Source organism: Stenella coeruleoalba, assembly GCF_951394435.1.
Source record: "Stenella coeruleoalba genome assembly, chromosome: 10".
In the NCBI taxonomy this organism is placed as follows: Eukaryota; Metazoa; Chordata; class Mammalia; order Artiodactyla; family Delphinidae; genus Stenella; species Stenella coeruleoalba.
The window spans coordinates 81,249,627-81,266,150 of NC_137156.1; the positions used below are offsets into that span (position 1 = coordinate 81,249,627).

Below are 16,524 nucleotides of genomic sequence, written 5' to 3' on the forward strand. Positions count from 1 at the left end.
TAAGAAACTCCTACAAGTCAACAGCAAAAAAACTAGAAACCTGATTAAATGAGCTAAGGACTTGAAGAGACATTTTTTCAAAGAAGATATACAAATGGCCAACAGGTATACGAACAGATGCTCAATGTCACTAATCATTGGGAAAATGCAAATCAAAACCATAATGAGATATCACCTCACACCTGTCAGGATGGCTATTATCAAAAGAGACAGCAAGTGTTGGCGAGGAATATGGTGAGGATGGGAAGGCTTGCACACTGCTGGTGGGAATGCAAACTGATACACCTACCATGGAAAACAGTGTGGAGGTTCCTCAAAAAATTAAAAAATAGAGCTACTCTGTGATCCTGCAATCCCAACTCTGGGTATTTAACCCAAAAAATTGCAATCAGGGTCTCAAAGAGAAATTAACATTCCCACGTTCAAGACAGCAGTATTCGCAATAGCCAAGGTGTGGAAACAACCTAATGTTCATTGACAGATGAATGGATAAAGAAAATGTGGTATATACACACAGCGGAATCCTATTAAACCTTATGATAACGGGAAACTCTGCGATATGCAACAACATGGATGAACCTTGAGGGTACTAGAGTGAGTGAAATAAGCCAGTTAACAGAAACAGAAAGACGAATACTACATGATTCTGCTTATTTGCGATATCTAAAATAGTCAAATTTATAACATCAGAGGGTAGAAGGGTGGTTGCTAGGGGCTGGAAGTGGGGGGAATGGGGAATTACTAATAAATGGGCATTAAGTTTCAGCTAAAGAGGGTGGATAGCCTCTAGAGATGTGCTGTACAACATGGTCAGCCTAGAGTCAACAATAAGGTACATGTACAAATGTGTTAAGTGGGTAGATCTCATGTTAAGTATTCTTACCAAAGTGAAATAAATATTAAAATAAAACAAAATGCATCAGTGGCTTTCTGTTAGTTTAAGGATTAGGGGGAAAAACTCCTTAATGTGGGTTTTAAAGTGTTAAAGAGGCTGACCCTTGGTCACCTGTCTGAGCTCATTTTGACCCTCCCCAGTTCCCAGGTCAGCTCTCTGCATCCCACGCTCCCTCTCTCCTGGCAACTAGTTGAGTTCACCTGCTTCTTCCTGCCTGGAAGGGCTTTACGCATTGTCCTTTCCTTCTGCCCTGAGCATTCTCCTCTTTACCTGTCCCACCCTTCTCTACCCACCCTTCTTATCTCCTCAGGGCAGCCTTGCCTGACCATCCTGATCAGATCAAATATCCCCCATGGGAGGAATCCCCACAGTACCTCTCCAGGGTAGTGCTTAGACGTAATCAACACCTTAACATTTACCTGTGTGATTACGATATTTGTTTTCTCAAATACACAGGGAGCTTCTTAAAGGGCAGAGTTTGCCTCTTCTTTCTTCTTTGCTCGCTTTTTAATATTTTTGCTAATTTTGTTAAACTCCTAAATGTAGTGCTAGATACATGTTTGTTGAATGAGTGAAAGAATGAATGAACTGATGAAGTTGAGGTGTTGGCAGGTATAAAACAGGGCATCTAATCAAGTCAGCGAAGCCAAGTAACTAAGTCTGTTTTTTCCTTATCCTTGGCTTCTTATCATCTAGCCCAGGGCTTGAGAGAGCAGTTATCTAAGCCCAGGCTTCTAAAACTTTAATGTTCATACAAGTTCCTCAGGGATCTTATTACAAGGCAGTTTCTGATTCAGTAGATCTGGAGAGGAGCCTGAGATTCTGAATTGCTAAGAATTCCTAGGTGACATTGAGGCTTCTGGTTCAAGGACTACTCTTTGTGTAGCAAGCCTTGTTGATGAAAAAAATTAATCAGGGGCTTCCCTGGTGGTGCAGTGGTTGAGAGTCCGCCTGCCGATGCAGGGGACACGGGTTCGTGCCCCAGTCCGGGAAGATCCCACATGCCGCGAAGCGGCTGGGCCCGTGAGCTATGACCGCTGAGCCTGCACGTCCAGAGCCTGTGCCACGCAACGGGAGAGGCCACAACGGTGACAGGCCCTAGTACCACAAAAAAAAAAAAAAAAAATTAATCAGTAGTCAATCTAGGACTTCCCTGGTGGCACAGTGGTTAAGAGTCCACCTGCCAATGCATGGGACACAGGTTCGAGCCTGGTCTGGGAAGATCCCACATGCCGCGGAGCAACTAAGCCTGTGCGCCACAACTACTGAGCCTGTGCTCTAGAGCCCCCGAGCGACAACTACTGAGCCCACGTGGCCACGTGCCGCGCCTAGAGCCCATGCTCTGCAACAAGAGAAGCCACCACCATGAGAAGCCCGTGCACCTCAACGAAGAGTAGCCCCCGCTTGCCGCAACTAGAGAAAGCCCGTGCACAGCAACGAAGGCCCAACGCAGCCAAAAATAAATAAATAAAATAAATTTAAAAAATAGTCAATCTAAGAAAGAAATGGAACTTTTGATTCAGGCCAAATTGAGGATTATAAGCCAGGAGACAGTCGTTCAGAAACCTCTGAGGACTGTTCTACCTGTTAGAGGACAAAGCACAGTTATATAAGTTTTTGAGATAACGGGTTATACATCAAAGTAACATATTAACAGTTTACATAGTTCACAAAGGGGAGTAATTGGTCATCATAACCCCTTACAGGATTGAGAAAGGAATGTTATCTCCTAAGGAATTACCTTGTGGGTCCCAGGAGAAATTGCTTTTTTTTTTTTTTTTTGCCAGTAGGCATTCCTGTGTCTTCTAAGGGGATCTAGTTAATGTATAATGCAGATGCACAGTGCACACTAAAGGGGAAGGGGTAGGGGCTCAAAAGACAGAGAAAATTTTATGTTAATTTTTTTCTTTTCCTGCCTTAAAAATAATTTCGTTTCATCAGCGCTAATGAAACGAATAGCGGATGTTGGAAATGCATTCAATATAGCTACCCTACTGAACACTATAGCTTAGCCTAGCCTACCTTAAAGTGCTCAGAACACTTACATTACCCTACAGTTGGGCAAAATTATCTAACATAAAGCCTAATTTATAATAAAGAGTTGAGCATCTCAAGTAATTTACTGAATACTGTACCGAAAGTAAAAAATAGAACGGTTCTAAGGGTACAGAATGGTTGTAAGTGTATTGGTTGTTTACTCTGTGATCACATGGCTGACTTGGAGCTGTGCTTGCTGCCCTGTCCAACATCACAAGACAGTATCGTATTGCTAGCCTGGAAAAGATCAAAATTCAAAATTTAATGTACAGTTTCTATTGAGTATGTATTTCTTTCACATCATCCTAAAGTTGAGAAATCATAAGTCAAACCATTGTAAGTTGGGGACCATCCATAGTTGCAAGAGGATATTGGCTTGGAGTGATACATCAGTTAGGATGCTTTTGGTTGCAAGTAACAGAAAACGCACATCAAGTTGGCTTACTGAAAAAATAAAGATGGGGCTTCCCTGGTGGCGCAGTGGTTGAGAGTCCGCCTGCCGATGCAGGGGATGCGGGTTCGTGCCCCGGTCCGGGAAGATCCCACATGCCGCGGAGCGGCTGGGCCTGTGAGCCATGGCCGCTGAGCCTGTGCGTCCGGAGCCTGTGCTCCGCAACGGGAGAGGCCACAACAGTGAGAGGCCCGCGTACCGCAAAAAAAAAAAAAATAATAAAATAAAGATGATTTATCTTGTCATGTAACTGAATATAACATGACAGGGTGGAATGCAGGCACCATTTGATCAAGGTTACAGCTTTGTTTCTCTGTGATTCTCTTGGTGCTCCCCTCCTCTGAGTGCCCTTTCCATTTTTGGTTGACTTCTCTGATGGTGGCAGAATGACTGCAGCTCTTCCAGCTGTCATATCTCTATATTTTACCAGCCAGTAGAGAAGGGGTTTTCTGTTTTCCTAGCCATCAAGAAAAGGTCTATTTTAAACTCTGACTTAGGTTATATATGGGGTGAAGTGGGAGGAATTTATAATGTATTTGGCTGAAGTTGTCTTTTAGTTTCAGGAGAGGTGGCTCAGGTTGTCCTATCTGGGTGACTGGTCCTGATGATACATAGGTGCTCAAATAATCCCATCTATGTGACTTGAGTGTTTATACCTTCCATGAAGTCACAAACGTACATGTGGACCCTTGCCTCCAAGTGTCTACCTAGAGCCGCGGTTCTCAACTCTGCCACGTTAGAATTATTTGGGAAACCTTAAAAACATAGGTGCCTAGCTTCCACCCCAGATCAAACAAATAAGACTTTCTTGGGGTAAAGTCCAATAATCCAAGTTTTACAAAGATCCTTGAGTGACTCCAATGTGCAGCCAGGGTTGGAAACCACTTACCTAGAGCAGTGTTTCTCAGTAGTGGGTAAGGGAGAGGATTCTGTCCCCAGGGGACATTTGTCATTGACATTCTATTGACATTTGGAGCCGTCTTTAGTTGTCACAACTGGCGTGGAGTTACTACTGGTATCTAGTAGGATGGTGCTAACCATCATCTAATTCACAGGACAACGCCCTCCCTCAAACAGAAACTACCTGGCCCAAATGTTGACAGTATGGAGGTTGAGAACCCTTGACCTAGAGGAGCAGTCCCCAACCTTTTTGGCACTAGGGACCAGTTTTGTGGAAGACAATTTTTCCATGGTCAGGCGGGGGCAGGGGGGAGATGGCTCAGGTGGTAATGCGAGCGATGGGGAGTGACGGGGAGCGAGGGGGAGCGAGGGGGAGCGACGGGGACGACGGAGAGCGAGGGGGAGGGACAGGGAGCGGCAGATGAAGCTTCGCTCACTTGCCCGCTGCTCACCTCCTGCTGTGCGGCCCGGGTCCTAACAGGCTGCGGACTGGTACCGGTCCACGGCTCGGGGGTTGGGGACCCCTGACCTAGAGGACAAATGTTAGAACCGATGATTTATTCGCAGTATATTCTGGCACCCTGGTAGGGAAACATACAGTATAAAAGGGTCATTTATTTTCAAGCTCTACTGTACTGAAGAATTAGCAGGAGTGCTTGTTTAAAATGAAGCTTCCTGGGTCCCATGCTCTAAGGTATTGATTCATCCAGTCTGGCACGGGGGTCCAGTCAACTGAACGCTTATCCTGATAAAGTTGATGTGAATACAGGTGTTCCACAGAGCACACCTTGAGGAACAGTAACAGAATGTGCCTTGGTCTTATAAAGCTAAATGAAAACCCCAGCTAGTTCATGATTTTGTCTTCCTTGGATGTCTGAAGACAGGGTTCCGGTGCACCGAGAAAGCTCTGGGGATTTTACTGGCATTCGTTTTTATAGCTCTGAGGAGGTAATTTCTATCCTTCCTGTGAGTGCTGGGAGATGAGTCAGGAGGAAAACAAGGTTCCCCAGGAGTTCCAGTTTATTCGAGTCCTTTAATGTAATTGTGATGAGCCTGGTCTGAGCCTCCTGGAAGCTCTGTGGCCAGACTGCGTTTATCGACTCACTGTGGTACCTGAATACAAAACCCCCGGGTACCAGACCCTGGCTGCCCGGGAGATTTGGGGAAGAGACAGGAGGCTTCACACACTTCAGCCATCCACCCTGCCTCTTGGGCAGACCCTGGGCCTCTATCAGAGATCCTGCCCTGGGGATAGACCAGTGCTTCAGCAGAGACAGCTGGCTAGATGCCTCTTCTCTTTGCAGCCTGCATTGTTTTGGCAGAGTTTATCCTAAAAATAGGACAGCGAGTCCTGCCTGGATTCCTTCTGCCTGTATTTTCCACGGGGCTGTGCAGTGCCATCTCACAGAAGAGGCAACATTTTGTAGGAGTGGAAAAAAAAACCCACTGGGCTTTGGAGACAGAAGACAGCAGTTAAGTTCTGGTTTTGCCGCTGACGGGCCTCATTGACTTTGGATAAGTCACTTAACCCTTGTGGGTGCCTGTAAAAACTGGGCGTCTTCTAAGACCAGTCATGTGGAATCAGTATGAGAGTCAAATCAGAGAAAATATTTACCAGCTCTTTGGTAAAGAACTGTATGCGGGTCCCAATCCTGAGCAGATGGTGGTCGCCATAATACTGAGGATGACTTAAGCCCAACACCATTCCTGGCACATACTAGGCAGTGTATGACGCAGAGTTAAATTCACTATTTCTCTTCTTGTCTTTATTTTATTAATGGCTGTCTCCCTGCCAGAATTCCAGCAAGGCAGGGGCGGTGTCTAACTTTTTGCATACCTGTTCGCCTCTACTTTCTAGCCCAGTGCCTCGTTCTATAAATATTTGTTGAGTTAGTGAACAAATGAATGAATGAATGAAAAACCAAGTCAAGTCAACAGAGGTTTTGAGAATGCCTCCCATGTGCTAGGGTTTGGTGGTCAGGAATTATCTGTGGGCAAGAAATAAAAACCCAGCCAATAATGTGAACTGAAAGAAAAATAAGTAAGGCTGGAAGGACAGCCAGGTCTTGAGGGATAAGATGAAAAAGTCGAAACCAGCATGCTCCAATCAGCGAGTTCATTTGCCCAGACTATGTCTCCCTCTCTCTACCCCCGCTCCTCTCTCATCTCACTTCCTCTCTGCAGTGCGTTTCATTCTCTTTACCTTCATACTGGCTCCTTCTGCTTTGAACATATTTGAGACCAGACAACTCCAGTCTCTCATTTTAAGCAGCAACTCTTATTTAATATATTTTTATTTTTTATAAATTTATTTTATTTTATTTAGTTTTGGCTGAGTTGGGTTTTCGTTGCTGCACACGGGCTTTCTCTAGTTGTGGCGAACGGGGGCTACTCTTTGTTGTGCTGCGCGGGCTTTTCATTGTGGTGGCTTCTCTTGTTGCGGAGCACGGGCTCTAGGCACGCGGAGTTCAGGAGTTGTGGTGCGTGGGCTCAGTAGTTGTGGCTCACGGGCTCTAGAGCGCAGGCTCAGTAGTTGGGGCACATGGGCTTAGTTGCTCCGCAGCATGTGGGATCTTCCCGGACCAGGGCTCGAACCCACGTCCCCTGCATTGGCAGGCGGATGCTTAACCACTGTGCTACCAGGGAAGTCCCTGCACCAACCCTTATGAATCAGAATCTCTGAGTGCCAAACCGAAATTTCCCAGAACATAATTAGGAGTGTCTCAGCTTAGGGAAGGAGTTCACCCTAGGTCCAATCAGCCGTGATGGCAGAGGCAGTGTGTGTCTTGGGGGAGATCCTCTGACCCGCCTCTCACTGTGGAGGGAGCCCCAGAAGCAGAGGCACTGAGAGAAGATACTGATCGGTTCTGTCAGAGGGGAAATGGAGGCTGAGCAGAGGTTATCGGTAGAGATTATTGTGTCTGGAACACAGACAACATGCTGAGCTCCGGGGCAAGTATCATTCATTCATTCCAGAAATATTCACTGGATGCCTACTATGTTCTGATCACTGTTCCAGGTGCTGGGGATCCAGCAGTGACAAGGAAGACAGTCAAGAACTTTGCCCTCCTGGAACCCTCATTCTATGAGACAAACAATTGTACATTACAGCAAACATGAACACGAGCAGGATACCAGTTCAGACAGTGGTAAGTGCATGGAGGAACTGGCAATATGATATAAGGTGATGGGGCAAGGGGTGGGAAGGTTATTTTTAATTGCAATTTAGAGTGTTCTATTCTGTCATCCTGGCACAAAATATCCAAAATAGTGCCAGGATCTGGTTGTTCTACCTACAAAGAAGGACGTAAGAGTAGAGTCCAGAATGTTCCTTTCAATTCTCCCGGTGCTTGCCATGATATGAGGAACAATGGGGGACGAAGCATGGAACTTCGGCTGGATTAGGGACAACCAGGCCCAGGAGTCACCCTCACTAACCCTCTTTTGGGACATATTAACGCAGCTCTGAGTGGCTCAGGACAGACCACATTCCGAGAGCCACCTGCCTCTGCTTGCTTTGGAGGCCTGCCTAGTGCAGGCTTCAGGGGAAGTAGAGGGTGTGCAGTGTGAGAGCTGTTCATCTGTTTGTCTCAATTTCAAGCCTCTTGGACTTTTCCCAACAGCTTCCATAGAAAGGATGCAGCAAAGGGTGAGTCTCTTCTCTGGCCATCCTCAGAAATAACAGCAGCTAAGGTTTACTGAACACGTAACATATGCAAGGCAAATAACCATTCTGGTCACAAATTTCAGTTTGAGAGAAGGTACCCCACACCACCAAGCAATACGAACACCATCTGGGTGTCCAACAATTCAACTCAATTCTGACACTCTCTACCGAGAGATAGTACCAGATTCCACAGGTTAAGGGCTCAGTCCCACACCTCATTAACATTAAAAAAGACACCTTTGTCACTCTTATCACTTAGGAAATTCCAAGGGTTTTAGGAGCCCTCTTCCAGACATGGAGATGAAGATCAAATATATACTTCTTATTATAAATCACAATATCACAGCTATGTTCTAAAAGCTCTACATGTATTAACCATTTCTGTGAAGTAACTCAGATAAAAACAAATATCGTATATTAACGCATATATGTGGACTCTAGAAAAATGGTATAGATGATCTTATTTGCAAAGCAGAAATAGAGACACAGATGTAGAAAACAAATGTATGGACACCAAGAGGGGAAAGCGGGGGTGGGATGAATTGGGAGATTGGGATTGACATATATACACCATTGACACTGCGTATAAAATAGATAACTAATGAGAACCTACTGTATAGCTCAGGGAACTCTACTCAATGCTCTGTGGTGACCTAAATGGGAAGGAAATCCAAAAAAAGAGGGGAAATATGTATATGAATAGCTGATTTACTTCTCTGTACAGTAGAAACTAACACAATATTGTAAAGCAACTGTACACCAATAAAAATTAATTTAAAAAATAAATGTTAGGTGATTAGACAAACCAAAAAAAAACCATTTCTACAATTATACTATGAGGCACAATTATACTATTCCCATTTTACAGTTGAGGAAATCAAGGCACAGAAAGCTTATATAACTTGCTCAAAATCTTGTGGTAGGGACTTCCCTGGCGGTCCAGTGATTGGGATTCCACTCGTCCTTCCACTGCAGGGGTCATGGTTTTGATCCCCGGTCGGATAACTAGGATTCCTCATGCCACGTGGCACGGCCAAAAAAAAAAAGTCTGCGGCAGCACAAGACTTCAAATCCAGACATTCTAGCTCCCAAATCCATGATTCTTATGAACAATATCTGGTCCCAGCTGACTCAGACCCCTGTCTCTAGCTTACCTCAAAGTAAGTACTGAACAACTAAGTGACTACATCAGGCTTACTCTTTCCACTGAATCTTCTACTGAGTAAGTGCCACGTGCGGGTCCAATATCTTTCAAAGCTCCTATTCAAATACAGAAAGGGAGAGTGAAAAACCATGGGTATCAGCTCAAATGCAGAAGGAGTTTTTCTTTTTTTGCAACCTTTCCATCAAACCATATAGCCTGAAACCCCCTGAGGGGACAAAGAATTGTATTGTATTTGTTTTCATTTAGAGGCAAGACTGGACTCAGAGACTGTTCCACAAATGTGAAAAATAAGAGTAAAGTATTAAAATACTTTGACTAGGATGTAACCACAGTAGAGTGTCAGGCACCACTAAGTAAGCAGTGACGCAGACTGCTTTGGAGGCAGACAGCCTTTTGATGCTTCCAACTTAACTGTAATCCTTGGTAGGTGTCATGGAATCTCTCAGCTGAGCCCAAGTCTGATTTTGCTAGAAGGAACTGGAGAGCTGGTGATTCTTTCTTTTCTCCTACTTCTCACTTAAAAAAATTTTTTTAAATTGAAATCTAATTCCCATACCATACAATTAACCTTTAAATTCTAGTATACTCACAGAATTGTACAACTGTCACCACTAATTCGAGAACATTCTCTTCACTCAAAAATGACCTCCCAAAAGATACCCATTAACAGTCACTCCCCATTCCCCCCCTTCCCTTAAGCCCCTTGCAACTACCAGCTGACTTTCTGTCTCTCTGGCTTTACCTATTCTGGACATTTCATACAAATGGAATCAGACAATATGTGGTCTTTGTGTTTGGCTTCTTTCACTTAGCGTAAGTTTAAAGTTCATCCATGTTGTAGCATGCATCTGTACTTTGTTCCTTTTTATAGCTTAATAATATTCTATTGTATGGATGTGTAACCGAAAGTGGGGTCTGTCTGATCGCCGCTCAAAAGCCAATAAAGAAGACAGGTTGGTGGAAAGGAAAGTTTGCTTTATTTTGGACGCCAGCAACTGTGGCAGGGGAGGGCAGATGCCTGTCCAAAGGCCTACTCCCCCCGACTAACAATCAGTGGGCAGCAGCTTTTATAGGCAGATGGAGGGTGATACATGCAGAAACAGCACAGTCAGCTCTGACAGTCATCTTGAAATTGGTCATCGGTGGTCTGACCAGCGCCATCTAGATTGTTTTAGGTACAGTTAATCTTCAGTTCCAGGGTCGGTTTGTTTCCATTTCTTGGAGGCCAGTTCTTGGAATTGTGGCAGCTATGTATGGCTACAGTCTGGTCATCATGTAGTTCACTGCTTCCACCTGGTGGGGTTTCAGTATCTATAAGACAGCTCACAGGGTGTGGCTCAGAATATTATCTGTAGCCCTTAAAGAAGAACTAAAGGTCCCTGAGTATGCTTACTGACTAAACTATTATTATTTGGTCTCCTATGATTGTTTTCCTTTGTTTCTGCATTTTCTCACTTCTCTAATTAAACTTATTCTTTGGCTAAACTTTTTCCACAGGCAAGAGTCAGGCTGAGGACATGGGGGAGCAAGGACCATAGGATCCTGCTCCATTTCAGATGTACCCCATTTTATTCATCCATTCATCAACTGACGGGCATTCGGGTTGCTTTCATTTTGTGACTATTATGAATAATATTGCTACCAACATGTAACTAAAAGTTTTTGTGTGGATGGTTATTTTTAGTTCCCTTGAGCACAGACCTAGGTGGTATTGTTCCTCTTCTTGGTTATGTGCATTGATTCTTACAGGTATTTTGTTTACAAATTGTTATATCGGGTAGCTTTTGTTTTATTGGCTAAAGGAAAGTACGGATTTATTTCTCTTTATACGTGAGGAGGCAAGGGGAGAAGGGAGAGGTAGGGACAGTAGAGTTTTGTCACCTAACCTTGTCTCATGAATTGGTCTTGAGTCTCAGGGTGGAGAAGAGATAGATAAGAGCCCAAGAAGTTCCTGAAACACCTGGTAATACACTGTGCACAAGCAGGATACCTTGGGACCCAAGGGACTGGGTTCAGCATGGTGGGGACCTTCTCCCCATATATTGATGCTGGAATGAGGGACAGCAGGGAGGGCGCCGAGGGACATGAGCTGGTAGGCAGTGGCCTCCACAAGGAGGCCAGCATATGAGTATGTGCTGTGACATGACGAAGCTCAGGTCCTGCCTTTGGGGGTAAGAGTCAGCCTGATTTGGGAATGAACCTCTGACCCACAGGCTGGCAACAACTGGGACCGTGTCCACATGGCCGTACCTCAAAGGCCCTGTGCAAATTTGAGTTGTTACTTTTTGCCTTTTAGGGAACTCTAGGCCTGACAAGTATAAGTAGGTTTGACCCTAATGAAGAAAGGAAAGATGGAAGCATCCATGACCTTTTAAATCCTCATTTTTGTACAAAGCCCGGTGTTTTTCACGAGTGTTTTACAGACTGGAAGAAAAGAGATTTTGTACCGTGTGAATTATTTTGAATTTCTGGTCTCCGGCAGGAAAGCCAGGGCTGAGTCCTCAGAGTATGTTTTATGCCAGTCCATTAGAATGTGTGCCTTATTGATGAACCAATAAAGCATGCCCTGCCTGAGCCTTGTAATGGAATCTCCTAATTCATAGTTAATATTCAGATAAAGCACCACCCCATTAATCTGATTTCCCTCCTGTGGTAATTGCTGTTTAATTTCTATTTTATTAGCCAAGATTGGTAAACCTTGGGAGCTTCTGGTTCCAGGCATTACTCTGAGTCTGCTGTATCCTTCAGTGTTTGGAAGTTAATGATACCTTTCGGTAAACAAGGAAGCCTGTAACGTCTTCACTTTCTGTGTGCTCTAATCTTTAAGAAGCCCTTCCGCAAGCTGATGTGGGCCCTGTTCCTGCTTGGGAAGGGAGGATGAGGCAGGTACCACGAAGCCCCATATTAACTCACGTGGAAACGGAGGCTTGAATAGGGCTGCTTCTCTCAATTCTACGCAAGTCCTTGTGCTGCCTATATAAGATTTATAAGATGTTAATAATGAAAGTTGTAAGGCGGTTTTATTGACTTAATTTGTCCAGTCAGTTCTGTCTCCTATTTCTCCACACCCACTCCCTCCCCTCAAAGCCAGTGAGTAATTAGAGTACTTCAGACTCTAATGCTGGGAGCCAAAACACTGTCAGGATGACTGATTTATTCAGTTGAAAGAAAATAAAGTTCTGCCCAATCAAAACAATTTTTAAAAAGCAGACACGAATGTGTAAGGTAGATGCATTTATTCCCATTACACTTGCCCCCCCCTTCCCTTCCAAGACTGCAAAATGGATTATTCTACATGCACAACAGTCTGTGACAAACTTGAATTGACATATTGGGTTAATAAACTATTATGAAAATCAATAGTAATTAAAGGAAACACTTCGCTGACAGAGTTGACAGAGTGGAATGTATTGGCAAGTTCTGAATTTTCTTTTTCTCTCTAACTGCTCCCTCTGGCTGTCGTGGCTTTCAGTTGTTCATTATCCAAATATCAAGAAAGTGGATCTAGCCTGGGTATTATTGGGTGATTTCAATTACTGAAAGCGCAAATTGGGATTTTATTTTCTAAAGAACTTCTCTAATCTTGGATTTATTCCTTTAAGCTCATCATTTTGTGCTATGATTGGGGGTTACATAGAAAGTGGAGGATTGTGGATTCCTAAATGCACCAAGAATCTCTTCTCTCTCCCATCTTCTCCTCCCACCATCACTGACCCTGACTCCTATGGGGAATGTGAGTGAAATAGAGATGGAGAAACACAGAACCTAGGTAAATAATGGAAAACCCACCAGAAATTTTTCTTTGACTATTAATGATTCTATGACCAATTTGGGGAACATTTGGAATGTGTAACTTCATAGGTCTGGTGAGGTATAGATACTTTGATTAGAAGTTAGTGAATTTAGGTAAACTGACTAGGAAAATACTGCTCCAAATCCATGTCTTTTCTTCAGTGAGAGAGTTTTTGTTTACCTAAATTATCTGGATAACGGACATGAGTTTTTTCATTCACATCCATCCATCCATCTATGGGAAACATACTGCATGCCTTCTACATGCCTTTAGACATTCAGTAGGTCTTGATGATACAGAGACACACGATCCTGACCTCAAGACCTTCAGTCATCCACCCCTCAATCCGAGCCATCAACCCACACACGCTCACACACTAAGGAGACAGACGTAAAAAGGAGACAATTCGATGTGATAAGTGTTTGGAAAAGGAAAATAAAGGATGGTTACAGGAGGTCATGGCTGGTCTCCTGGAATTCATGGAAGGCTTCCTAGGGTGTATTAGTTTGCTCGGGCTGCCATAATGAAGTACCACAGACTGGGAGGCTTAAACAACAGAAATTTATTTCTTCACGGTTCTAAAGGCTGGAAGTCCAAGATCAAGGTGTCAAAAGTGTTGATTTCTCCTTGCCTTGTGGACAGCCGTCTTCATGTGGTCTTCCCTCCATGTATGTCTGTGTCCTAATCTCTTCTTATAAGGACACCAGTCATATTGGATCAGGGTCCACCCATATGACCTCATTTCACCTTAATGACTGCTGTAAAGGCCCTATCTCCAAATACTCACATTCTGAGTACTGGGGGTTAGGGCTTCAGCATATGAATTTGAGGGCCAACACAATTCAGCCCATAACACAGGGGAAGTGCCTTTTAAACTGGGACTTGAAGAAAAAGTAGGATTTAGTCAGGTGAAAAGCTGGGTAAGAGGGAGGCCATTCTGTGCCAAAGGTACCCATGTATCTATCAAGGCAAGTGAGAGAAAGTGGCACATGCGGCAAACCGCATATACTTTGGGGTGGCTAGAGCCTAGATGTGACGTGGAAAGCAATAAGATTTGAGGCTAGAGCATGAGAAGAGCTGGACTGTGGGCGTCCTTGCCATCCAAGGTTAGGTTGGGACAGTGGGGTACATGGAAAGATTTTAAGCATAAGACTGAGGGCCAGATTTATATTAATCCAATGTCTAGAGGCCACTGATGGGTGCATGTGCACATAGCATGAGCCCTGCACAAACAATCGGGAGGCTGTTCACCTTTTGTAGAAGGACACAAGTTGTGGAGGTGATGAGGGTAATAATCCTCCTTGCATACGTAGGTGCAGTTAAGGAAGCTCTTTCATGCAGAGAGAATTTTGTTCAATCCTCCACATTCACATCTGAGAAAACCACGGCTCAGGGAGAGGGAGGGACTTGCCCAATGAAACTCACAAAGGTAGCAGGTGGGGTCGGGATGGGGCCTGGATTAGAACTCCGGCCTCTTACCTCTTTGCCCCAGGCTCTTTCTAGGAAATCAACTTCCTTTCTGAGCAGTGAACTGCATTCTCTAGCCTCCTTTCCAAAAAGCCCTGCAGCACATATTTCTCTGTGGTCTACTCCACAGCCTTCTTAAAAATGTTCACCCTTTTAAGGAAGAAAGAAAGCTGTCATTTGAGAAGCATTTACTGCCATAATTACAGCCACCATTTGGTGACGTTGAGTGAGAAAACCCCAATGACTTAAAAGACAAACCACACTCCATATGCCACAGTCTGTCAGGGGCCAGCATTTGACAGAAAACAGTTTGGTGTAAACTTTCCTGCCGTATTTTCAAAAGAGATAGGCATCTTGCAGGGAACTACTCTGATACAGCGATTTTTCTCATTATTGGGTTGTGTTTTTTCAACCAGTTTTATGTGCTACCTCCTAATCTTCCCCCACCCCACCGCATCCTTTATGGAAACCTTTGCCCCAAAGGGTTATAGCCTCCCAGAACTCTGGGTACCATTAGCAAGATCTCATCTCTTTCTTTTCATCTTTGTCATCAGACTGTTTGTGGTCCCCAGGACCGTTTTCTCCAAGACCCAGACCAAGAAACTTTCTCTCCCAATAACACCCACACAACAAAAAGAATCAGAAGAGGAGATGAGAGTGGTTATCTCCATGCCCTGCCAGCCTGAGACATAGCCAAGGTTTCTACCTTGCCCACCTCCTTCCTCTTCCTTTGTCTTTATGGTTCCATCTCCCCCTATCAATATACCCATTGTCTCCAAGGCCTCTCTGCCTTGACCAGTCTGACTGACCCCCACATTTAATCTAAAGTTTTGCATAATAAATCTTTTATGCTAGAAATGAATATACTAAGAATCATTCCGTAAGACCAGTGGTTCTCAACCACGAGTGATTTTGTTCCCCGGGGGCATTTGGAAATGTCTGGGAACACTTTCGTTTGTCACAACTTAAGGGAAGGGGTGTTAGTAGCATCTAGTGGGTAGAGGCCAGGGATGCTGCTAAACGTCCTGCAATCCACAGGACAGCCCTACAACAAAGAATTATCTGGCCCCAAATGTCAACAGTGCTGAGGTCAAGAAACCATGATTTAGACAACTAATACTTAAGAATTTATTCTATGCCAGGCCTCATTGTAGAAATAAAGGATTTGTGATAAACATGCATTTTTGCCCTGTAAAAGTTCACTGTCTAGAGGGGAGTATATAAAATTTAGAGTGTTTTTAGCTGTAAGTAACAAGATTCCCAAAGATTAGCTTAAAGATAATTTTAATTTTTTCATGTAACAAAAATATGAAAGTAGGTTGCTTTATTGGGTTGGCCAAAAATTCCGTTCGGGTTTTTCCATAACACCTTATAGAAAAACCCAAATGAACTTTTTGGCCAACCCAATAGGATTGGTTAATGGAGCAACTCAACGATGTCAGGTATGGGTCAGCTTCTCCAGAATATTTTTGGCCTTCTCCTCATGGTTACAAAATGGCTGCCACAGCTCCATTCTTGCAAGACAACCTCCAACGAAGGATAGATGAAAGGCATAGGGGATCTCCTCTGAAGTATCCATTTTTTTCCTTATGAAAGAAAAAAAAATCTTTCCAAAAGCTCTCCAAGCCCAGTAGGCTTTCTCTTTATCCTTCAGGCCAGAATTGGGACACTTGACTGTTCTTAAACCCTTCAGGGAAAGTTGGGAAAGTCTAGGTAGTGACTTAGACTAGGAATTAACAAACTTTTTCTGTAAAGGGCCATGTGGAAAATAGTTTAGGCTTCGTGTGCAATATATGGTCTGTGTTGCGCATTCTTTTAATTTTTATAACCTTTAAAAATGTTGCAACTATTCTTAGCTCAATGGGTCATAGTTTGCTGATCCGTGGAAAACTTGCTTTCTAATACCTGAACAAAATCAGGATTCTGGGGGCTTCCCTGGTGGCGCAGTGGTAAAGAATTTGCCTGCCAATGCAGGGGACACAGGTTCAAGCCGTGATCCGGGAAGATCCCACATGCTGCGCAGCAGCTAAGCCTGTGCGCCACAACTACTGAACCTGTGCTCTAGAGCCCATGAGCCACAACTACTGAGCCCACGTGCCCAACTACTGAAGCCCATGCACCTAGAGCCCATGCTCCGCAACAGGAGAAG

At 44.1% G+C, this 16,524-nt stretch overlaps 1 protein-coding gene across 7 annotated transcripts in view; it reads left to right on the forward strand.

The window, feature by feature from the left end:
* SLC25A26 (solute carrier family 25 member 26) overlaps window positions 1–16,524 on the forward strand; it is a 314,287-nt gene that overhangs the window by 103,497 nt on the left and 194,266 nt on the right. For all 7 annotated transcript variants that reach the window (XM_079935021.1, XM_079935014.1, XM_079935019.1 and 4 more), the window contains one exon: window positions 7,303–7,432. The gene's annotated coding sequence lies outside the window, so the exon portion shown is untranslated. The remainder of the gene's footprint in view (window positions 1–7,302; window positions 7,433–16,524) is intronic.